At 40.8% G+C, this 24,972-nt stretch overlaps 1 long non-coding RNA gene across 9 annotated transcripts in view; it reads left to right on the forward strand.

Annotated features, from left to right (window-relative positions):
* LOC127476888 (uncharacterized) overlaps nt 1-24,972 on the forward strand; it is a 554,098-nt gene that overhangs the window by 40,351 nt on the left and 488,775 nt on the right. For all 9 annotated transcript variants that reach the window (XR_007906755.1, XR_007906754.1, XR_007906757.1 and 6 more), the window contains exons 6-7: nt 9,535-9,593; nt 14,821-15,056. This is a non-coding gene — a long non-coding RNA (uncharacterized LOC127476888). The remainder of the gene's footprint in view (nt 1-9,534; nt 9,594-14,820; nt 15,057-24,972) is intronic.

Raw genomic sequence — 24,972 nt, forward strand, 5'->3', positions numbered from 1 at the left:
GATACAAATACAAATTTGATTCTCATACAAATTGGAAACCTGGAAAGCAGCAGTACTGCAGCCCATTAAGAGACACGGCAGTGCACTAGTCAGAACTGAAGTGATGCAGTGATACAATTCTGGCTGATACTGATGTAAGAACCCAGAGATAATAGAAGTTTTCACTATGTGCCTCTGCTATGCAGAGGGATTAATTGTGATTAGATCTAGGGTATTATTTTGATGAATTATTCCCAGTAAGATATTCACAGAACAAGAGGGACTTCAAGACTGGTGAAGCACAACAATCCTATTAGCTGGTTTGAGAAGATCCGATTCAGCTTTGTCTTCTAAATACAGTCACTGGAGTCTAGGAGGGTGGGAATGGCTGCTCAGGCCGTGTCCAGATGATAGGCAGGAAGCAGTCCTGTTGGGAAGGGGACAGGCTGCCCAAAGGACTGTCCTCTGGTTCCTCAGTGCCTGTGTCCCATTAGGCTCAGTTCTTGCATGTGGGAAACCTGGCGCAAATGTCTAAAAGTGTGTAGAGGAAGCTGGTAAGTACAAACAAGGGAGCAGATTTAACTGATTTCCAGATTCCAAATCTGCAATCTTGCAAAAACGCTTCTTAAATGCATTGTGACTTTTGCCTCAGTAAGGGCAGCCAGAAAGTGTCTGTTTTGCAGTTTTTGTTGCAGTGCACTGGGACTGGAAAAGATTCAGGGAAAACCTGGAATTGCTAGAATTAGTCAACTTCCAGCACGTGTGGCAGACCAGTCCCTCACTTGCATTTTGGATTTGCACAGAGATGGCAGTAGCTACCAACCCTTGCATAGTGTCTGTGATATATAAATAATTGTGATTCATGAAACAAATGGGTGATTACATCAAAATAAAACAAACAGATTGTAAAACTTAATTACACCCCCATAAAGAAATAAAACAGACCCTTACAAGGTCAAGAAGCCTAAAACCTCCTTACTATCCTAAGAATAAAATATAGTAGAACTTTAAATCTTTAGGCACCTGTTCGTCCAAGAATGCATGAATTATGACTGGTTGTAGATAACCCTGTTAGCTTTAGCTGTAAGAAAACCCATATATTAAATACTTAGCAAAAACCTGTAGAATGTATATGTATATGATATAATTAATATGCATGAAGTAGCTAAGATAAATACTAAGTGTACTCTATAGTAGAGGTGTGCAGATTTGGGAAACTGGTCCCATTTCTGTCACCCAGCCGGCTGCTTGCTTTTACCATATAATAAACTATTATTCAAAACTTATAGAAACTCGAGACTTTGTTTATCACAGTGTCCATGACAGAAGTCAGAGCTTTTAAATGGAAAATGAAGAAAAAAATATAAATATGTAATCTTTTAACTCCTGGAAGATATGTCAGTTCTTTTGTGGAGCTGGGAGAGATTTGTTACTTAGGTTTGAATAGGGAGAGCAGGAAAGCAATGCAATGTAGTTGTTGGTAACTTCCACACGAACATTTAACAAGTGGATGTTTCTGATGTGGAGAAGCAGCAGCATTTTGTTTCCATAAGGGTGCATCAGAAGCACAAAGCTGTGCTTTTGAGTTATGAGGAAAGACGAACATTAATAAACAGGCAGGTCAAGAAACACCGCAATACAAAGGAGTTTGTTATTCCTCTAGCATTTGTCACCAGATGCTAGCCCTCCAATAAATCTTGCTTTGAGAAATAGTTTTTAAGTCTTGCTTAGATCTGACAGCACTAAAAGTCCCTCGTGAACTCTGAAAAGGCAATCTCAATCCAGCTGCTGGTGTTTAGGGCTACACAAGATGAAAAGTGCTGTAAATGACAGAATCTGTCTTCTAATAGATTTGACAAATGCTGGGGCTGAACCTGTGAGCGATGGGAGCTTTTTTTATTGACTTGCCAAAAGCAATGGCTGAAACGAACAGTAAAAACATGCACTGATGCAAGTTGCTGAGTAATCATGTATCCTTCCTGTGAGCAGTAAATACCTTTTTGCTAACTAAATGCTACATTCAAGAGCAAACCATACAGAAGGCACAATAAACTTCACAGTAAATCTGCCTCCTGGGCGTTGAGCATCAGGCTGCAGTTACTGTGTGACCTCAGGCAGACTGTGTAGCTCAGGCTCCTTGGTTTCTTCACCTAAACCAGGCAGTTCACAAGATCCTTCAGATCACTGGATGAGGGATTATTACCCACATTGGGGTATTTTTAGTAAATTGCTAATTACTGCGATCTTGATAGGGTGATATCTCTCACTTGCTCGCTAAAAAGGTTTGTCCAATTTTTTCACGAAGCTTAAATAGAACACAGGTGCTCACCATCCAGCACCAGCAGTTTTGCTGTAGTATATGTGTATATATATTTTTTACTTTCCATAAATAAAAAGCCCTTTTAATTAACATTTTAAGAACAGTGTTAACCAGGTAATATGATTTACCACTACAGTCATTAGCAGGTCAGCTTCTTGAAGAAAAAATCCTCACTGGCTTTATCAGTGTGAGCTCTGCTGAAAACTATCTCCAGCTGAGGAATGTGCAAATTCCTTGGGCAAACATTAATCTTTCAAGAGCACACACTCTGGTAGCCAAGCAGAGAAATGGCCATTTCTCTAGCAAAATAAATCCACTTTGGATAACTAAAATCTTCGCTTAAACCTTAATAACACAATCCATGGTATTTTTTTGGAAAGCCAGTTGCTCCCACACATGCCTTTCTAGCTAGAATTGGGGCACTGAAAAGATTAAATCTCATCATTCTGCAAATCTCTAAGTATCTTAACTGTCTGCAATACATTGATGTTAGGTCAATATACTGAAAATAACACGGCACACACAAACTGCACTGTCTCCAGCACACACCCACGGGTGCTTATCAGACAAAACGATCTGAATCACTGAGCACTGATGGGCCCCTTTCACTCCAGCCAAAGCCCAAACTACCTATTGCATTTCCCTCCTGAAGCTCCCAGCTATGTACACTCCTAGTAACGAGTCTTTGCCCTTGACACTGTGCACTTTTTATTTTTTTTTCACTCCAAACTTTGGTGTAAAATGCGAGCTGCACAAGTTTAACTCCTGTTTGTTTCCCCTACACTTTTGCTCTTAATTCTTCCTGCCTTTTTAAAAATTCCCCTTTATTCTTTCTCCGTGCTGGTTTAGGATTTTGCAGCAGCAGAAAAGATTTTGTTGTAGTGGTTGTGAAGAGTATATTCCATACAGGCGAATGTTTTCCATACAGGTATCACTGGACACAGTGGCACTATGTAAGTAGCACTTTCTTTTCTACATGACCTAGATGTTTTCTGGTCTTCCCACTCAAGAGCTGATTTGGGAATCTGCATCAGTGAGCTGAAGGAAATAGATAGTATGGTAAATTTAACAGAGGAGGAAACTTTGGGGTGAAATGCTATAGCTTGCTCTGGTGTGTCTGAATTTCAGTCCCATCTTAGAGGCTGTGCCACTCCATAGCAGTCTTGTGCTCTGTCTTTCTCAGGTTGCAATCCATGTGGTCTGGGGGTGTGGACATGGAAAGAAGGAGGTGAGAGGAAAGGCACTGTGTGCTGTTCTCCCCGTGGTTCTTATGAGGCACTAAGTAAGAGGTGAATTGCAAAAGACATTAAATTTGTAAAGTCAAGCTCTGAGAACTTGTGTGGCTTTGCTGCAGCCCTCTGTGCCTGCAGTTAGGAAACGGCCTTTCAGTACACAACCGCAAACTGGCAGGAAGCATCACAGTGGGAAGAATGAATCATGGATGTGAGCTGTTTGTTAGGGCAGGTAATAGAAAAAAGGAGTCAAGGAAGGAGAGTGCAATTAAAAGAAGGAGGCAAGGGCATGTTAAGTGGACCTGTGATCTGGGTTTTGTATGGCTGGAGATTGCAAGGCACAAGATGATGTCTTCCCAATGAAGGCTCACGTGGATGGTGCACCGGAGAGCTGGATTTGCTTGTCAGTGTCTGTCTTTTCTGTGATGCATCTTTAGGGGCCCTGGAGTCTGATTTGGAGAAGTGCTGACTTGCAGCTGCAGATCAAGCCTGTGGTAGATGTGCTTTGAAGCAAAAACTGTGGTGTTTCTTTAGCTGGTTCAAAAAGTCAGGCATGAGGTGTCTCATTTGGGCACTCAAAATTCCTGTACAATATTGACATTATTTTCTCTTTGCCTCAAATCTTCCCTAGAAGTGTCTGCAGGAGGGGAAACCCCATCTTCTCAAACAAATGGCATTTGTTTCATAACACCACTAATGTTTATGAAGTACTAATATTATCCCTTCAGGTGCTATAAAAAGCCCTAAAGCAACTAATAGTTCTGTTTCGGAGCAAACTTTGAACAGTGTGTAGTAAATACCTTAGTGAGCAAGGAGTGTAGTGCTGAGTGGGAATACAAATGAAAGTTGGGCTAAGGTGGACTTTGCACAGATGTTAAAAGAAAAGGCTATTAATTTATTGAGTTTAATCAAACAAAACCCAAGTGGGCTGCTATGGAAAAAGAGGTAGGTGAGCAGGACGGTGGTTTACCTGTGGTCCCAGCCTAAATGGGTCCTTCACATCAGTTTTTCATTTAAGAGGATAATTTTGAAGCAGATGAAAAGGCCAAGTGAGCTGTGGAAATGAACACACGGAAATGTGAGTACCAGACCAGATACACAATGATCGAGGCTGAGCAGGTGCTATGTGGCTGCAAAATAGTAAAGAAACTATTGGAAAACAGGGGGAGAGGGGAAGCAGAATGTAGCCAGCAATCACTCTGGCAGAAGCACAAGTGTAGGAATGTGCTGGGAGAGTGAGCTCGTGGTGGGCACTGTCAACACTCGGGCATCAAGAGCATTGCTGAGACCCCGGAGTTAATTGCTGCTGCAATTTCCTGTGTCCCTGCTCCTGGTTTAGATTCAAGAAGGCAAAACTGGTGCTTTGTTGATCCTCTGTGGAGGGGACAGCATTTGCTTCTGGCTCTTATCTACAGAAATGTCTAATCCTCTCTGCTAGGCATTTTCCCTCGCTATTGACTGTTGGCAACACTTACATGAATCTATACACTGGCCTTTTCAAATCAGAAGGGGGGGTTTATAATTTTAAAAGTGTGCCTTTCGGTTTTGTTGCCTGCTTGCTTGTTTTGCATCACAGGAGGATTAACTGAAGTATTTGGATTAACTTCTTTATGCTGTGCTCTCACACGTATCCTTCCAACGTGTCCCCTCTGATTCCTATTCTTACTAAAATCAGCAGTCCCAGTTGTTCCTGTTTTCTGGCAATTTCACTGGAAGAGCCATGGTCCTTTTTGAAATTCCTAGGGTCATTCAGATTAATAGCATTTTTTTAATATGCAGATTGCTTTCTGGGACATTTGTTAGGTTTATCTTTTTTATAGAATAGATTTTATTAATAGGATGAGTTTCACAAAATTATTGCCTGAAGATTTCAGGTGGAAAAAAGAGGAAAAAATGGACTGATTTGGAGAAATTTGGGAGTGGTTAGACCAGCTTTGGCCCCAGGAAAAGTTATGGGACAAATTATTAAACAGTCAATTTATCAAATGCTGAAGATGATGAAATGATTAAAAAAACCCTATGGGTTTGTGAAGAATGAGTAATTTCAAACTAATCCAATTTCTTTCTTGGGCAGGATAATGGACACAGTACATGGGGGGATATGTAAATTGACTTCTATTAAGCTTTTTGACTTTTTCTCGTGGTATCTTTATATACAGCACAGGGAATTATGTCCAGCCTGAAAACACTGCACACAGCGGAGTGGAAACCACTCCAAACTTCTTGTATGTCACTGCCAGAGTGAGAGAGCTTTTGAAGTGGAGCTGTTTCTATTCCATATTTTCATTAAGGACTCAGGTAATGGGATGGAGGTTAAATTGGTCAAATGCACAGAGGACATCACACTGTTATGCTGTAAGGACAATGGAAGACAAAACCGGAATTCAAAAGGGCCTTGTTAATTTGACAGAAAGTACTAAATCAACAAGAGCAGGCTCAGCTTTTCAAAGTCCCCATATGGGAAGATAAGGGGCAAGCTGGGGTGAAAAATGGAGAATAGTAACTGCCCAGGAGCCTGAATGGTAGAGAAAGATTTTTGGAGTGGACAACAGCTGAATACAGGTCAACAAGTGGTATTCTCGCAATAACACATATTTCGTTGTTTAACAAGGATATGGACAAATTGGAGGCACCTCAATGGAGAGTTTAGAAAGGATAGAATGAAAGTTGAAAGAAGTGGTTATGTTTTAATACAAAGAAAAGAAAATAGACAGGATAACAGTATCCCAGTTTGCAACAGAGGGTAGCAGCTAATTGTTCTGCTTTCATCCTTGGAACAGAACAGTAACATATCGGTTTAACGTGGAAGAAAGAAATTCAGGTTGAAGGTTAGAATAAAGTGATATAAAATAGAAAGAGATCCCTCAGAGGGGTTCTGGACACCTCTGGAGGTGTTGAGGAGAAAGCTGGTGAGATATTTGTTAGGAATGGGAGTTGAGATGTATCCAACCCCTCCATTAGTATGCAGGACTGAAAAGTATTTGACACCACTTTTCTGTAACTGTTCTTCTTCCCAAGTAAAGTAGTGGTTTTTTTTTTTTTACCATGTCAAGAAAAGATTAAAAAAAGGTAAAACTGAACTTCCTATCTGAATTTAACTCTGTGTTAATGTCTGCCTTTCCAGAATGATTATTCTTGTGGTGCTCTGAGAACCTTTTCTATATTCTGTCTGAAATCTTCCTCACTTGAGGTCTGTTCCAGCTGAAACAGTGAAAATGTGCTCCAGGAGACAACTTGAACTGTTTGATCCCGTATAATACCTCTTACAATTTTCATCTTACAGGCTGGGCCAAACCCTCTGGTGTAAAATACAGGCATGGGAGACGCTCTGCAGAGTGAGTGGCAGAAAATCTCCTCGAACTTCACCCAAAATGAAAGAATGTGCAAGGCTTTAGATGTGCACTGCAAAGAGCTGTTGTCTTCATCTTAGCAAGTTTAAGAGGAAGGGAGGGGTTGGACTGAAATAATGTGTGAGAAAAGCAAGGGAACAAAAACTAGAGGGACAAGCAATTGGGTTTGTGCCACTGAAGAAAAGCTCAGTGTTTGTTTGTGGGCTGGGCAAGGCTGTGAGTAATGACAGGCTCTAGTGTTTGATCCTGTGATCATGGAAACACAACTTCATGCATCCTATTAAGTAAACCCATCTTCAACTGAAAATTACTTGTCTCCATCATGATGTCCTCTTCCTAATTAAAACTGCTGTCAGGATCCTGAGTTTTGCTAAATTGAGGAAAAAGGAATGTGTTACAAAACTTCAGTTTAAAAGAGATACTACTCACAGAAATAGAAAGTTAGCTGATATCATTATATGTCCCTCATGGAGGTGACAGATACTGCCTCTTTCTTAAACAGCAGGCTCCAAACAAATAAGCAACCCACTGTCCTTTTCTCACTCCGTTTTCTGTGAGCTTGCACAAGTAAGGCAGAGGAGAGATGCAGACTTGGTTGAGGGTCTAAATACTACTTCTGTTTCACTTCTACTCCCAACTAAGAAAGAGCTAGGAAACTGAAATTTTTTCCAACTTGTAGCAGACTGCAGTTGAGGAGCACAAAGCTCAGGGAATACAAACTTCTTTAAATCTTGGAGGTTCATTGGAAGGGATTTTTTTTTTCAAGCTGTTTTTGTGAATTTTTTTTTTCTCCTAATGGAAAGAAAAATATTCTTATAATGAAAGAAACAGAAAGATTTCTCTCATTGATCAGGGTTCATATTCACTCTCTTTGATATCACAGTTATATTTTTGGTGTATTTGGTTAGTGCTTTAGTTCTACTGCTCAGTCTTTTACAGCTGCTGTCTTATAGGCAGTTCACCTTATAAAATGAACCAACACCTTTTCTTCTGCCATGAACTATAATGGTTTTTTTGTTTAGTGACCAATCAGATGTTGAATTTTCTAACTCTGAGTATATCCTATTTTGTACATTGCATGACAAAACCAAAGCTGGTAGGTGTTTGGAGGTGATTTTAGAACTGCTGTTGTGTTCAAAGAACTACAGAAGACAACTGTGCCACAAGTAATCTTTTGAGCATTTCCTGAGCAAGGGGTAAATTATTGTTTGTAGCAAAGGGTAAAAGAAATCAAATATGCTTTTTATGATAGTAAGACCGAAATGTAGACAAGTGCTGACATTAGAAAAGTGGTTATTTTGCTCTGTTTTCTTCAGTTTACTCCCTATGCTATTTCTAAAACTGACCTTCTGCCAATGATAATGCATACCTGAGTTTGTTTGCACAGCTCAATGTGCAATGCCTTTATGAAATTTGATCATATGAGCGGCACATGTCAGATGAAGGGATATCTTAAGGGATATCTGGCATCATATACAAAACAATTACATGTTTGATTGCACAGAGTATGGTCTCAAATAGTGCCAGCAGCTCCTGTTAAATGTCAAAAGATAAAATCAAGCCCAACTCCCAAGCATATTTTACATACTTTGTAAAGCTGTCATTCTGTGATATCCTGTCTTTGGTTCCTCTTCCCTGTGACATAGATGTTTCTTCTAGCTTCATTCTTTGGATGTGTATTTTCAAATTGTATAGGCAATGTACTCTTAAATTGTACAGCTCTGTATGTGGATCCTCTGCCATCAATAAAATCTCAGGCTGACCAACAGTCACAGTTAGAGCTGATTTTTGGGTTTCTGTTACAGCTGCCAACCACAGGCAGCAGGTACTGGGAGTATTTACATTTATATTCTCATCTGTGCCAAAGCCAGGTATCAGCACCTGCATTTGTGTCTTCTGTCAGCATCTTCTCTGTTGTGAGATGCTTTGCTTTTCAGCAAAGAATCCATAAAGTTGCTTAAAAATATCAGAAGGGCCGGACTGATTTACTGCTAAATCATATAATGGCAATTACTGGCATGTGAGAAATGATCTTGGAACTAGAATCAAATCAAAGAACAAACACACCTACAAAATAGAGTAGGGTCTCACTGATTATTGATATTGGGGGGTGAGATGTGTGCATGTATGTATGTATGCATCCACATCAAGGTAAACCTCTATAGAAAGTTGCTTACACTTGTTTTCTATATTGTGTCATAGCATTTGCTAATCAATTACATTTTGCACAGCTATAGAGCCTTTACCATGTTTCAGAGTGTGTGAAATACAACCAGTCTCCACCAAGCAAGAAGGAGGTAGAACGTGGTGGTGGTTTGAGGAGCTGTGTCAGGCCATGGGCTGGAATGATCTGGAAAAGGCACAATATCCAGGTTTGAGAAAACAGATCCAACAGTATATTTTTCTATTACTGTTTTTTAAGCCAATACTTGATCTCAAGGTCTAGCCTAGTGATGGTAACTTTCTTCTTTCCAGTGTTTGGAGAATTTCTTGTTTCACAGCCTTGAAGCAAACCATTTTAAAATCAACTCTGTTATCCCACAAAGAGGTCTTTTGGGATCTCTGTTGCTTTTTCCGACAGTGAAGTATCTGTTCAGTTGTCATTCATGGCAAGTATCCAGACAACCTGTCTCCTGTCCTTTTTGTTTTGTAGCAGTCTGACAGCAGTATCAGCTTCCAAGACTTCATTAGATTGACATTCATGAGCAGAAGGTATGTGTTTCGCCTTCACAATGCCCTCCCCAAAACCAGCATGATGATGTGCCATGTACATAATTTATCACTTATCCCATGGCAGTAAAACTACACAAGGATGTCTCCAACATTCTCCAGGGTGACAAGAGAATGATTTATTTTTTTTTTGTGTCGCTGTTTCCATCACACTGCTTAACACCAGGAAGACCTTTGTCCCTGAAAATCACCCACCGTGTTTGATAATCTTTGTCAGAACATTGAGCAGACACCAAACTAAAGGGTATTTTAGGGCCCACTTTTCTGCCATCACTCATCTCAACTTGCTAGTAACTTCAGTGTAAAAAATGGCAGACAAACACATAGACAAAGATGTAGAGATGGCATTGCTCCCTGGGAGCACACTGCTTTTTAAAAGCTGAGCAGGGGAACTTAGACTTTGTGCCTGTTAATTCAGTGATCAGCACCTCTACTGTGATTGCCAACAGGGCTGAATACATCCTTCATTTTTATCCAGAACCTGCATATGAGAAGCAAGACATGATCCTGCTTTTTCTGAGGTCAGAGGGAAAACATTTCATTCGGTACTTGGGAGCTGGTCTTCTCCCAAAAGCAGAAATGGAGTGGCCTTGTACACTTGAACCGTTCTCCTGATACGTGCCATGATTTTGGCACCTGTGTCTCCTTTTCACCACATCCCAGCACCTGTGCAGGGCTTGCAATTCATTTTTTCAGAGAAGGGGAGATTGGCAATTCAAGTTTGGTGGGCAAGGGTAATTTGTTTGAATAAAACACATATGCCAGTCCTAGAAGAGATAGGGATGTGGACAGCAGTTCTGTCTTCCATGCTTCCCTAATTGGAGCTCACAAACCACTTCCTGTTCCCCAGGAAACTACTGGATCACAGTAGTTACTTAATTATTTCTAGATAGAGATAGTAAATAGGAGTATGAAACTTCTGGGCTCAGCCTCAGTCCTTTCAAAGGGCTGTCATAGGAAAAGCAAAAAAACGTATTGATTTTTTTTTAAGACTAAAAATACATGTCTTTTAAACACAGCTCTTAAATAAGATTTTTTTAATCTGATAATAAACACCTTGGAAAGAGTTCAATCTGAAACAGCTTCTTTTGATTTTTCTACTAAAAAAGATAGGAGAAACTATATATATTTTTTGGCTAAAATGTTCTTTATTTTAGTTTTGTAGTTATGAAAACATAACCACATGTTTATATATAGCAAAAATTGAAATATGTTTCTGAAATTATTGCTAATGCTTTCAATTTTTATTTCTGCATTCTCTTTTTCCCACAGTCTTTTTTCTGTGGTGAGTGAAATATCTTCACAAACTCATGTGTTCCTTTTTATGACTGAAATGTGTTTTAATTGAAGGAAAGCGAACAGGTGGGTTTTGCTTTTCTGCACAATAAAATATAACATTGCTTTTCAATGGCGGCTAAATGAAAATTTTAAAAACTAGTTCCTCTTGACTGTGTCTCCCATTTAGATGCCTATTAGATTTCTTAATTATTGTCACATTGGAAATTGCTATGTTTCACTGTAAGAGAAAATCTAACATGTTATTTTTGTAACTGGCAAAGGTGATCATTTTAAAGTAAGTTCAAGTGAGCCACTCAGAGGTAAGAAATTTATACTTAACTGTGAAGTAATTGAAAAAAATTATAATAAAGCGATTACTGAGAATGCTTTGCTAAGATTGAGTCAATTACTGTCACCCAATTACCAGAGAGGGTTTTGAAATTTGAAGTACATTAAATCATTGTGGTATGATTTTGTAAACCATGGTTGCAATACCAGTGGCAGTGTAGCAAATTAAACTGCTGGGAAAGTAAATATATAGTTATGTCTTGGTGGCTGTAAAGTGTCTCTGTGCTCTGACTGAAACAACCCCATTTAAGAACAACAATCTACATATTTTGGAGTTCACGTAGCTTGCCTATATTTTCTGATGGAGAGGAGAAAATGTCCCTCAGGTCACTTTCATTTTGTTGCATTAAGGTAAAGGCCTGTGAAAATGGATTAAGAATGGGACTTAAATTGCAAAAGCATCACTGTAAAGTGTATTGGAAGTGAAAATGGCTTTTTGTTCATATTCCAGTTATTGTGCCCATTAGACACTATATTGGTTAAAGAAAAGCACCCATCAGTGAATTGTGGTGGATACATATGAATTACTTCTTACCATCTTTCCTTTTGCATTATGTATCATTCTGCTTGGAGCACAGCATTAGCATTATTTTCTTGAGAATAACATTTTCTTATATTCTATGACATTTTAATCAAGAAATGAAAAAAATATTATTTGCACTCATACTGAAAAATATAGGTTTATTCCTTCGTATTAACTTCTTTAACCTAATTTAAGTACAAATACTTTTTGCAAAATTTGTCAACAGCAATATCAAATGTGTACAAAGCCAAAATGAAGATTTATGGGGAAGATTTTCAATGGCATATGTCAGTTAACATTTCTTTTCCTTTTTGGAAATCTCTTCTGCTTAATTGGGACAGAATGACACCCGTTTAAAGTTAATTAATTGTTATTATGTTAAGTAGAACACTCTGAATGTTATTAGTGAGTGCTGGCAAACTGGGGAACCAGAGTGGTTCTGATTATTTTTTCTCACTGATGTATCCAACACTTTTGACTACATTGTAGCTACTCTATAAGCATAACTTATGAGTTGTTTGTGTGGTGTCTTATGTGCTCCTGGTGTGGGGTTTGTCTTTTGGCAGTACAGGGACCAATCTGAGTGCAGGGGGGCCAGTGGGATGCCCCTTTCCAGGAAGCAGGGCTGCTGGGGCACACAGCCCAGAAGAGGTTATTGCTAGCAGGAGAAAGAACCTTCCCAGGGCAGTTCCTGGGGATGAGGAGGGTTTGCAGTTAGGCATTTCCATGGCAACAGGCTCGGGGGAGCTGCCAAGAAAGAGGGAAGGTCAAAGGACAGAAAACTGGGAGAGGCAGCATGAGGAGCTGATGAAAGTGTCCCAAGGGTTGTTGCAGGGTCTCGGAGAAGCACGTGGCTTTGGGCTGCTGCCTTGACACCCTATTAGGGGCATGCAGAAGGCTGGAGAGGGGCTGTCTGGTAGGGCCTGGGGGAATATGGGGAGCTGCCAAAGGTGTGAAAGTGCAAGTGGCTGAAGCCTCAGGAGGCAGCCATGCCCCAGAGTAGAGCGCTGAGGGCAGCTGTGATGCCCCGGTCTCTCCAGGAGCTGGTCCTTCCAGTGGCAAGTCTATTACAAGCACACTCAGCTGGAAAGTTTTAGTTGTACTCAGGGGTAAAGAATTGCCCTTTAGCTCAAAACTTAAATATAAGTGGTGAATCGGCACAGAGCATCACTTGGTCCTAGGTGGTGGGCGTCAGATGGAGCTGCTCTTTTAACAGTAGTTGGAATTGTATTCATGTGAAAGATCATAATTAATCTGTTATTAATTATTTAATAAGGACTGATGGAATGAACAAAAAAGATTGAGTGCCATTCAGAACAGAACTTGGGAGATTTCCCTGGCAATGCTTTAATATTTGATGCAGAGATTGTTTTTACTTGCAAACATATGGTCACAGCAGGTATTAACTAAAATGGCCTGAGAAAGGAATGCGATTTCCCTTTCCTTCCCCCATCTTCCAGCCCAGATGTGCTGTTCACAGTGAGCAGCAATAGGAATCTGCAGCACAGCTCCTCTCCTCCTTTCACACGTGAGTTGTGCTTCTCTGTGATTGCCGCAGCAATGGGTTTAGCCTCTGGGAGCAGTGCGTACCTCCACAATTCATTTCTCCGTTTCCAATTTCACACTGCAAACTTCCCAAATGGAGTTCCCAAAAGGGGTGGCTCACCATGAGTTTGCTGGTGATGGACGCTTCAGGGCGGTCGGGAAGAAGGGGAGGGAATGCACTGGAGAGCTTGTGTGTGAGGGAGCCCTGTCACCCTTTTGCCTCAGACAAGCCCCAGTACACAAAGCAGCTGTGGGGAGGTCACACAGGGGAGTGAGCCCAGAGCTGGCCAGGGGGCCGTGGTGGCCCTGCGGCAGGGGAAAAGTGGCTGCCGTGGCTGGGAGCTCTCTACTCCAGCTGCCCCGGTGCAGGACTCCAAGTCCTGCTTTGGGAGTGTGAAAGGAAAACTTCTCTTTTGGGCTGGCAGCTCAGTGACCCCTACAGTCCTACACATTGCAGGGCACATAGGCAAAGGTAGGAGTGCCCGCAGCTGCCGCTTGGCTGAGGCGGCCATTTTGCGGTGGTGCGCCTCATGTGGTGGCCATTTGCCCGACGCAACCGTTTGCTTGCAGAGCCACGTCTGTGGTGGCCATTGACCTGAGGCAGCTATTTGCTGAGGCTCCCCACATGTGGCCACCTGCCCCATGCAACCGTTTGCCCAAGGCTCTTCATGCATGGTGGCCGTGAGCTGACTGTTTGCCCAAGGCGTCTCATGCAGCGACCATTTTCTGAGGTAACTGCGGTGCTGGTTTTCATCCCTGAGGGGGGCCCAGTGCGTCCTGTAGGCTGTGACTTGGGAGCACTGACAGGGGAACAGTGCTGCCAACATCTGAGAATGGGAATTTGTGACAGACAAGAGACGAGAGGGCCAACAAGGGGCAGCTCTGTGCTGCTCTCTGACCCCTCATACATGCAAGCACAAGGCAGCCCCCAGGGAATGGCCACAGGGAAGCACTGATCTTGGATCCTCCCTGGGAAACCACAAAGCTTCATAGGGAGGGCTGGGTTGGTGGCTCTTCTTCTTGTACCTGAAGGTCTGACTCTGCCAAGAGCCCAACACTGTGCTGTTCCAGTCCAGTTCCACCACAAACAGTGGTTGTCCAAGCTAATGAATGCTGTAAGGAAAAGAAATTAATCCCTCTAAAGCCATATTATCAAACAGGCTTGTGCTTAATTGGACAAGTTTGACTTGAGTCAAGAGGATTCCCAGAGTGAGAAAGGAGTGAGGATCATCTCATAATAGTAAAATAATGAAAAAAACTTAAAAAGAAATGGAAAGTAAAGCGATTGAGAATAAAATATATCAAATTAAACACAAGAAAAAACACTGAACTATGCTTTGGAAGTACTGTTTTTTTTCAAATAGATCTTGTGTTTCTTGGTATATGAAGGGAAACAGGCATTTTGTTGGAGATGCTGTTATTCATGTCATTTGCCCGTGGTTTGATCTAAATTTTAATCACACACACAAAGTTGTAAATAATAAATTGTGCATCCTTATTTTTTATCTTTTTAAGAACCCTGATCAGGCAGTGTGGAAACCTTCTGAATGCACAAGAAGGAAAGAAATCACTGAGAGCAGTGAGAATAAAGTATGAGGCTTCAGTAAGTAAGTCAACAGAGAGAAGTGGAGGAAAGGCACACGTCTGGAAGGCTGTTGGAAGTCTGCAAACTGATGATCAGGAAGAAGACGGGAATGAATAATAGCATAAGAAGAGAGACAATGACCAGAAAAGAAATGATGGAATAAAAGGTGAGGTGAGGAATGATGCTGAGTTGTAACAGTGTCACAGGACATTCAAGCTCTTGTGATGTATGGGAAAGTTGAACATGGTTGCACCATTCTTGTAGTGTCTTGAATACTCCCCAAAAGCCAAGTCTCATATCAGTGCCTTCACTTCTTTGCTTGGCACCATATTTATAATTGATTTCTTGTAGGATTTGTCTCTGTTCTCCAAGATTCCTTTCCCCTGTGACTCGTCTTGTCTTGATTTGCTTGGGACTAACCTTGAAGGCTGTTCCCAGACAGGTGCAGAACATAAAATGGTGCCTGGCAGCTTGGTTATTCTGCTCCACAGGTAGTGAGAGTCTGGACTTTCCAGGCTGCGTGCTAAAGCTACACTTACTACTGTGAGCAACATGAAAGAATAACCCATCTGTTTGGACAATGTAACAGTCTTATCCTTGCCTGGAACAAAGTTTGATTTGTAAACATTGGTGAAATCTGAGGTCTCTTGCAGTGCAAGGGCTGTCTCACCACCTTTTTTCCAAGAGAAAGAGGTAGCAAGACTTCCCCTGGCATGGGGGAAGATGGTGTCCTGCTGCTCCCTGGGGAATACTTTAATGCTCTTAGCTGGCAGTGCACTTTTACTTGCTGTAGGTGGACCTGCCTCCTCCAGCTCCCAGGGAGGAGGCTGAAATGCAGTCACTGCATGCAGAATCTCAATAGATAATGTGAGCTGAAAAACAGGCAGGAAATAAACTCATCTTTACTCTGAGATGTGGTCTTGTCTAATACCTGAGGATTTTCATCTGAATTTGGGTGAAGTTTTCAGAAAACTCCTTAGTCAGCTACTGTTTCTTTGTCTGAAAGTAATTTTTTCTCTCTGGATTTACCCAACCTTGCAGAAGCCTCCAGCAGGGAAAAGAAATCCTTTTAAATCATGATAGCCACAATCATACAATTGAACTACCTTTTATACAGTAGTTGTTGCAAATGCTGTGTTGAAAAGAGGCATTTCTTTCACTAGAATAAGCTATCAAGTCAGGTTCTGTTATCCAAGTTCATAGCAATATTAGTTCTGGTTTATTGATGTGAATTGGTGGGGAAAAACCAAGGCAGAACAATAAGAATTCTGTAATGATTGACTGCTTTGAGGCAGTGTTGACTATCAGAAAAGGGAATGTTCAGAGTAGGAATATGCAAAACGTGGCATTTGTTTATGATTAAAGAAAACGGAGTGGAGGGAGTCGCATTTGCAATAAAAGTCAGAGTATATTGTAATAATACGATTGTTAGCTTGCTTTACTCATAGACTTCACCTGTGATACACATTTTGAAGAAGCTTAATGTGAACCTTCTGTCTTGGAGTAGCAGATGGCTGTTCTGGTCTAGCTGTGGATTGGTGGTTTGGAGAGCACTGAGAAGCTCTGTGGCAGTGGAGTTAATGAGAGAGAGCAGACTTTTACTTAGTTCAAACCTGAATTCCAGGTAGCAGTTTTTCCTGCTGTCCACAGGATCAATTGTACAGATGACATAAACGAGGAAGATCACGGTGCTGGCTGTAAACTGCTGAAATTGCCTCTCATGTCAGGGTCCATAGACCAATTTTCCAGTCTTCTGGGAATACAGGCCATGGTTTCACCCAGTGATCCTTCGTGGTTAACAGAAAGGCATCCTATCATGTGAAGATATTAGGAACAGGGAACCTGCTGTTTCTTTTCTTATTTCAGTAGTTTATCATTCATATTATTAAAAGCTTTATCTAATTTCAATTTGCCTCACTTTGGGGCTTTTTTTGTCGTTAAGTCTTGTTAGACTTACTCTGCAGGATTTAAGAGCCATGATTACAGGTATTTTCTCCTTTAAGAAAAGGAAGTGTCATCAATTTTTATTCTGTATTCTTTGTCCCTTCATTTGATTCCAAAACCTCTTCTGTGCGTCCTTCTCAATTTTGAAGTGTCTTTAAAACATGAGAAGTCCTAGGAGCAGCATTTTGTTATGGGTCTCAGGAGTGCTTCAGAGGTAAGCAGAACCACATCCTGATCTCTTATTACTTCTCTTTTGTACAGCCAAGGATCACACTGGAACTTGGCACTGATTTTAGAGTTGCTGCTGTGCAAGGCAGGGTCCCCCACTCTGTAGCTGTGGATGACAATATTTGTAGCTTTATGACTTTGCATTGGGCTGCCTTACAACTTTTGGGTTTGTCGTGTAGGCTCAGTTTAACAAGCATCTGGGTCCATTCTGAGTGAACTCACTCATTTCTTTACTGTTTGTCATTCTGAATGTGTTTGCTTCTAGTTGTATTTGCAGGGATATAATATTTGCCTCCAGACTGTAAATACTGTATCATCAATGGGACCGACTCCTGTTGAGTCATGATTACCTCTAACAAATGTTTTAGTGTTTCTTTTCTTCTTGTTTTCAACACTTAGGTAATGTAGTCCGTTTTTAATCCAGTAACTATATACTTTAGGGCCTTAAAAACCTCACAGAATTCTGAGGATATTGCAGTTCTGCTCTTGTCTTTATCAGCCAAACTTGTAATCCCATCAAAGAATGAGGCATCTTTGGCTCTGCAGGAACTGCTTGTGGAAAATAGGCTACAGAGACATTTTGAACAGCTGTTTTGCTTGAGAATTAAAACATTGTGGAATGCTGTAAGTGAAAGACTAGAAACTTTTTCCGTCCCTTAGTGTTTCCAGATATCCATGCAGGTTAATGTTGGCACCTTTCTAAGCATACTATGCATGTAGTTTATGGAAATTTGTGTGACATCTTGGCCAACTTCAGAGGTCTGGGCCTTTTGCTCGAGTTTTTATTCAAACCTTGAGGATAAGAGCAGCTTTTGGCACCAGCTTGATCTGTTTTCAGTAAATTAATTTCCTCCGCAAAAACCTGCATTCTTAACACAATGGGCACTGTTTATCTGCATTGCTGTTTCATTCCTCATGATGCTGAAAAATTAGAATGTAGAATAAGTTTGTTTTTCTATGCAAATATTTTTCCTACCCATTAAGTACCTGAAGGCTCAAACTGACCAGAATTTGCATTTATTTCTTGTGGTTTTGAATTCTTGTAAGTATTTCTTTACAGGTATTGAAAAAATTGAGAGCCTCTTTTATGAAGGAAGTTATCTAGTTGTTTAAGTCCACATTTATAAAAAAAACCCCTAAAGCCCCCCTTACTACATTCTGCAACACAAAGGAGTTCAAGTTGGAGGCTGATAACATGATCATGAAGTAGCTTTTCTCTTGCCTGCATATTGATTTGATCTTAATATAAAATAACATGAATTCTTTCCATGTCTCACTACCTCAGCAATTAGTGGAGACTTAAGGTTTCAGAAGAGAATGATGTATGAAAAGCGAGTATGTACAGACAACACAAGGACAGTGTCAGAGCAGTAATGACTTCATTTCCTTTGCATGTCCTTGTTCATGTGATTTATTAACTGTGATTTGTTTATCGGTTGCGGCTTTTTTCCCTGCTAATATTTGGCTTGTTTGGCTCTGTGCAGTGGTAAGTAGCTAAAGCCCTACCATCAGTAGTTCTGTTGCCTACTGAATATTTTCTTCTGAGATGAAAGTGTACTTCAGCTGTGCAGCTCTCAAATAACCGTCTGATCTGTCCTCGCTGTGCAGAGGAAAACAATATTTCAATTTCTTTTCACGTGGGTAACTTCTCTGTAAATTGGGTGCTTCGTGGGCACACTGCAGCTTCAGCATCACTACAGCACAAAACAGAGGGAAAGGGCGAAAAGGAATTAGCATGTGAGCTGATCTTCTCTAATGTTTAGAAATGGAATAGTTTTTACTCCTTCTTTATAAACACCTTCTTCTAGAAAATTAAAATCAAGGAGGGCATGTGCACTAATTTTATCAGTGGCAAGAAGTTTTCAGCTTACAATACTAGAAATAAGGTCAAGAAATATGCAGTTCTGAGCCCTATAAAAGCCTCCTTCTCCTTTATCATGAAGTCTTTACTCGTGATACATAGGAGCAAATATTTAGTCTTAAATATAACTATATGCATTTCAGATTTATCAGAAATGAATGAGAGAAGAATAAGACATTCAGGTATACACTAGCAGTTTAGCGTAAAATCAACCACAGAAGATTTAAGCATAATCCTTGATTCTGCAGAGCTCAAACTGCTCTAATTCCTACCCAGCACAGCACTTAAACACACTCTGAACTATAAGCATTTACCTGCTTCTGCAGGGTTCTGTGAGGAATATTCATGAATTTAAAGACTAAGAAATAACAGAAATGCTTTGTTAGTGCAAGGATAGAATGCTTCTAACTTTGCAGGATCAAGCCTATCTTCCTTTTTGTGTCTTTTTCTTAAATTATCTTTTAATTTAGCTATTATAACGTAGACTTTGCTGTTCTCTCATGGGACTCTATTTTTATGTGTGTTTCATTGGATTAAAAACAAAAAAAGATGATGATTTTCCTTTCTAAAGAAAAAGTAATGCTTTCCCCTGTGTATTGTTACACCGACTTTCCCGGCAGAGAGGAGCACCAGGGGATTTGTTAGTGCGCACATTAACTCCCAAACCTCCTTGCATCCACTGAATTTTTAGTGCATTTTAGTGTAATCCTGCTGTGCCCTTTTTGGCATCACTGCAGGTACAGTTGTGTCTCAGTAACTTCCTGACATTGCTTGTGGTGGCCAAGCAAGCTCACTCAGAACCCTGTTGACTTGACACTGCTGCATACTAATACTGCCAGACAAAAGGGAGTCCTGAGGAGCCGGCCAGAAGCTGTGTGTCATTGCTTCTATGAGGTATATCTTTCTGTAGTGTTTGAGATGTTTTGTTTTTCACCATGCACTGCAACAGTGGAAGGGGGGGGAAGGAAGAGCTGCTCTTCCCATTTCACACAATGGAGTGTGGAAAAATTAGCCCAAGGCTACAGATAATGTCTGTTATAGTTGAGTAACAAGTTGCTTGTCTTGGCCACTGTCTTGACTGTTGTCTTGGAGACTCTGCGCCTTTTGTGTCACACAGCTGGGAGGAATTTAACTCAAACCATTTTCATGCCCAGGTCTGCACCTTCCTCAGATCTAATGAGACCCTGCAATTAACTGCTGCTTTATGGAGTCCTGCGGGGTCAGACTATGGAAGAATTGCACTTGACAGGGATAAGCGGTGTAGAAATGTTTCTTAGTCTACAGAAAGGCACGGAAGGCAAATGTTTTCCACAAGGAAGTTCAGAATTTCTATGGTAAAGTTGGTAAAAGAATGCACCTTACTGTGGTGTTTTGGAATAGTCCAAAAATCTGCAAACCACAGCACTTCCTTTTAATTCCTGTCCTAAACTGTTGGGAGCTATTGAATTCTATGGGAAAAACATCTTGGTTAGAGGAGACTATCACAGAATGGATAGGAAAGTAAATTCATCATCCTGTATAGAGTGCAGTGCTGACTATTGAGATGGTCTGATCCTCCTGCTTTCAGTGCTGCTTAGTAAGAAATGGTCCTGAAGAAAAGCTGGTGACATCAGACAAACATCTCTGTTACTAGTGTGCATTGAGTTTGAACAATGTACTCAGGAAGTGAAGCAAAAAAAGACTTAAAGGTTTGGACCAAGCAATTATTTGGGGCTTGCAGAATGGACTTTTTGCCTGTGTGTATTGTATCTATTTCAGAGATTACAATGTCAGTGTTTTTTAATGCTGGTTATTATCAGTGTAAAAGAGACCCATAAGTGTAGGTGATCCTTGTATTGCTTTATCTAAGGAGTTCCAGAAGGCACGTGAAATGTTACAGGCTGAAATTTGGAAAAGGTTTTGAGTCAAAAGTTCAAAGGCTTGTTTTGACCCCTGTAATAAACATGTTATTTCAGGTAAGATTAAGCTGGAGAAAAGGGAGTAAGAGATCAGATCACACTGTGAGCCATCTTCTGTTGGTGCTTGTTCAGTGTAACTGTTTCAGTCCATGCACATGCATTAGCCAAGACCACTGGAGCTAACAAAAGAATACAGACCCCCATGGATCCAGGCTTGTACTTGGAAATGGGGATCAGTTCTTCTCAACTTCTTTAAAATTCAGGATGTTTTATGATAATCTGACATGAATATTTCAAAGCAATTCTAAGAAGAAACACAAAGTCACGACTCATGTCCCAGCATGTGCTTAACTTAGCATATGGTTTATGTTTCCTTGAGGTTTCTTTATTAGCTCATGAAGGAAGGCTGGGGTACTTCTATGCATATACAATTCAGAAGGTTTAAATTTGAGGTTTTTTTGAAGTCAAAGTATAGAACAATGTGCTTAGTAGTCTCCCCCTGTGTAGTTCGTAGGTCTACTTATTTTGGTGGTTTTTTTTTTTTCTTCAACAAGTCAGCGAAAATTGAAATTGGCTGGTAGTGAGCCAGACAATAAAACATATATGGACATTTATTGATAGCAGTCCCTGTGCTCTACTCAGTCACAAAGATAACAGAAATGCTTCACAATATAACATGAAGATTTTTTCTGACCCTTTACCATTTAGGAATTGCCCAGCCTCTGTGGTAGATGTTCATTTATCTTTCCCACTTCTCTGTAGGTTTTATATTACTTTTTTCTCCCCTTTATTTCAGTAAATAACATAGTATCCTTTATGTGTATAATGGAGATTTTTGACAGTTTCATATATATTGAAATCTCTCCACAGGGAAATGATTTAGTATAATGAGTTTTATGTTGTTAGGATCAAAACTGAGCATATACTTTTGATCTACTTTGTAACCAGCACCATGAAAAGAATTCACCCTGAAATGTCAAACCCCTGTGTTGTAAGTGCTATATTTTCTTACTCCTTTCATTTTCACCTCAGATTTTTCACTAGAAGTGGAAGCTAAGGAATTCTATAACTTACAGCATCTTTGGGGCGGGTGACACACTCTGTCTGAAGCAGTTGTGATGTACCAATAGGGAGAATAAAGGGAGCTCCTGGTGGGTGAATGTGTTGTTACCCAGAGCTGTGCTGGGGTGACTTTACACCCCTTGTGGTCTGGGCCATGCAGTGAGAGGAGCGCCATGAGCACTGTGGCTGTGCAGGGTCAGGCTCACCTCTCTGGGGCCACATGTAGCTTAGAAGGTCCTGCTGCTCTTCAGGTGAGCTTAGAGCATGGTATCAAAAAATCTGATTTTTTTCCCTGCAAACTGCTATCACAAATGCTGTCACTTAAGGCTCTTACTTTGTTGCCTGCAATCTGGGAAGGATCCAGAAGGAAAGATCTTCCATAAGCATGTCCAGGGTCATGCAATGAACCAGTGTAGTGGAAGAAAAAAAAAAAGGCTTGATTTTTGGCTCTCTGGTTTTACTGCTTCCTGGGTTTGAAATCTGCAAAAGGTCTAACATGTCTGACTCTTTGGCCCTCTGTTTTGTATCACTTCAATAAATTAATGTTCTTGTATTTCACAAAGCAATCCTGAAAGGATCAGGGAAAAGGGACCAATTTCAGCAAGTAAATTACAGAATAAATTGGATGAAAAATCAGTCTCTGCTTTCTTTTTTTCTAGTTTTTTCCAGTGGTCTTCAGGGAGCGAAGCAGTAGCTGAGTAGGACCCTTGTGAAACAAGGGTTTTTTTTTGGTTGGGTGTCCTATCCTCTGTGCCCCCCTGCCTCTGCAAATGTAGGTGTTACTTCTCCCCTTGAGGTCTTCCAGCTTCCTTTTAGCCATGGTGGAGTGCTTTGTTATTTTTACCACTTGGCTGCTTTATTTCAGTTAAAAAATATGTGAAGAGCTTATTTAGTCCTTCCCAGGCAGCTGCTGGTGAAGAAGGGGAAGCATTTATTCCTATTGCTGGAGTATAGAGTAAAGGAGAATTACACTGGGATTTGTGCATAATTAGAGATCTGTGAAGGGACAGGGCCTTGAGGAACCTCGGGCTGGTCATGCCTTGTTGACCTAATGGAGAGAGCTTGTACTGAGACTGAGTAACAGCAAGACAGCTGAAGCATGTTCTCAGTGGCAGCATGAAACAAATGCTACAGTGAGATAGACTTGGAACAGGAACAAATGGGCTGACAGCAGTGTGCAAGTCTGCTGTGGCTTCTGAAATGTGCACATAACAATTGGAAGTAGTTGATTGTAAATGCAGGAATATGCTTTATTTGGGATTTAAGCTGTGATGTGCCTCCACCCCCCCAGTGTGCTGGCTCTGAGTCTGCGCCCTGGCACCCCTGCTGAACCCTGCACTGGGAGCTGGGGGCTAACAGGGGGTAGCAGGCTGATGGAACAGGCAGGAGTGGAACACTGCATAGCAGTGGTTTAGTAAAGGGACATGTGCCCCTGACAGTGCTTACACACATCACCAAGTGTGAGTTTAAAACTGCGTCATCTGCCTGACTCTTCTTTGTCTTTTAGACTGTATTCACAATGTCTAACCCTTGTCACTGTGTGACTGGCCAAAGCTTAGTTATTAGGGGTCAGTGATTTTAATCAGAAGAAAGAGCTGGTTATTTTACAGTCATTTGAGAGACAAATTCTGCCATTTGAGCAGGCAGAAGAATTCTGCAGCTCTAAGAACTGGTAAATAGCTTCTTTATGGAGTGGTGAGGTTTGGAGACTAAAAGAGTAATCTTTATGGACCATGGCACACGAACTCTCTGTCAGTGGTGCTGTGTAAGCACCTCAAACTCCTCAGAGCTCTTTTGAGCAAATGCACACACAACAAGAACAACAAATCCCAAACAAAAAAAGCCATTGTATGAACAAGCTGAGCGATGGGGTTGTATGTTATAAAGTTAATCTTGGCCCCTGAGATGTCCTAAAAATTTGACTAGTTTTAATGCTTCGTGGTTAGCAATGTGGGTGTGCCAGGAAAGTATTTTTAAGGCATGCTCTATTGCTGTGTTGGCCTTTTGTACTTCAGGCTTGTATTTATCTTTTTCTCCCCCAGTGTGAGATAGCTGCACTCCCCAGTCTGGGCAGTGCTTAAATATATATTCAGTACAAAGATCGAATCACATGCCTAACTGTTTGCTGTACCAGAGCTTTAATACTTGTCAACTTTCTTATGCACTGACTCTACCCCCAGTGCTCTACAGTTAAAGACATCCTATGGTCAGTTCGTCTCTTTCTGCCTTGGCTTTTAGTTACTAGAAGTAAAAGGTAAAGGAGATTTGTTCAACTGAGATGAAAAGAGAGAAGGACAGTGTGAGAGAGAAAAACATTTCAGGCAGTAGAAACAGTGCACATAGGGTCACATTTGCCATCATGATAAAGACATCTGTGGAAGATTCAGTATTTTGTGGTTGGGCAGAGAATTGGGATGTGCAAGACTGAGATAGAGAAAGAAAAGAAAGGAGCATCCAGCACTGGAGATACAGGGGAGAATTGTGAAATACTAATCCACCGATAGTGAATCTGACCTAAAGTTTTGTCCTTAGAATCAAAGTGATTTTGGTGCTCGTTGTTCTGGTATGATAAAGGAGTAAGCATACAGGAGAGAGGGAAATCTCTCTCCTTTCTCACTTTTCCTCCTGAAATACTGATACTTCAGTATGATCTCAGTATGCTTTTTGGCTTTTCCTTGGGGCTCTTTGCTTTATATACTGTAACTTAGGGAATAGCTCACTTGCCATGTGTGATATGTAGTAAAATGTGATGCCGTGAAAACACCTAGATCTTGAATTTTACTATAATATATTAACAATTTAGAAATTATGCAGTAAAAACAGTGTGTGGGATTCGGTCTAGAGATTGCCAAGAATTCCTAACCATGTTTGGTTTTTTTCTGCTAGGGAACTTGGCTGAAGGTGAAGTATACCCTTTCTTTTTCAGTGACAAAGATTTGGGGTTCTGCTTCTAAAAGTCAATCTAAATCATAGAATGTGACCCAAAAACTTGTCAGACTTGCTTGAAATGGTAAAAGAATTCCATTTCATGTTGTTGGCTTTTCATTACTCCCTGTGTCACAAAAATTGTTCACTTCAAATCTCCTGTG

This window comes from Manacus candei, unplaced genomic scaffold (genome assembly GCF_025592945.1).
Source record: "Manacus candei isolate 608988 ecotype Guabito, Panama unplaced genomic scaffold, ASM2559294v1 h1tg000050l, whole genome shotgun sequence".
Taxonomy (NCBI): Eukaryota; Metazoa; Chordata; class Aves; order Passeriformes; family Pipridae; genus Manacus; species Manacus candei.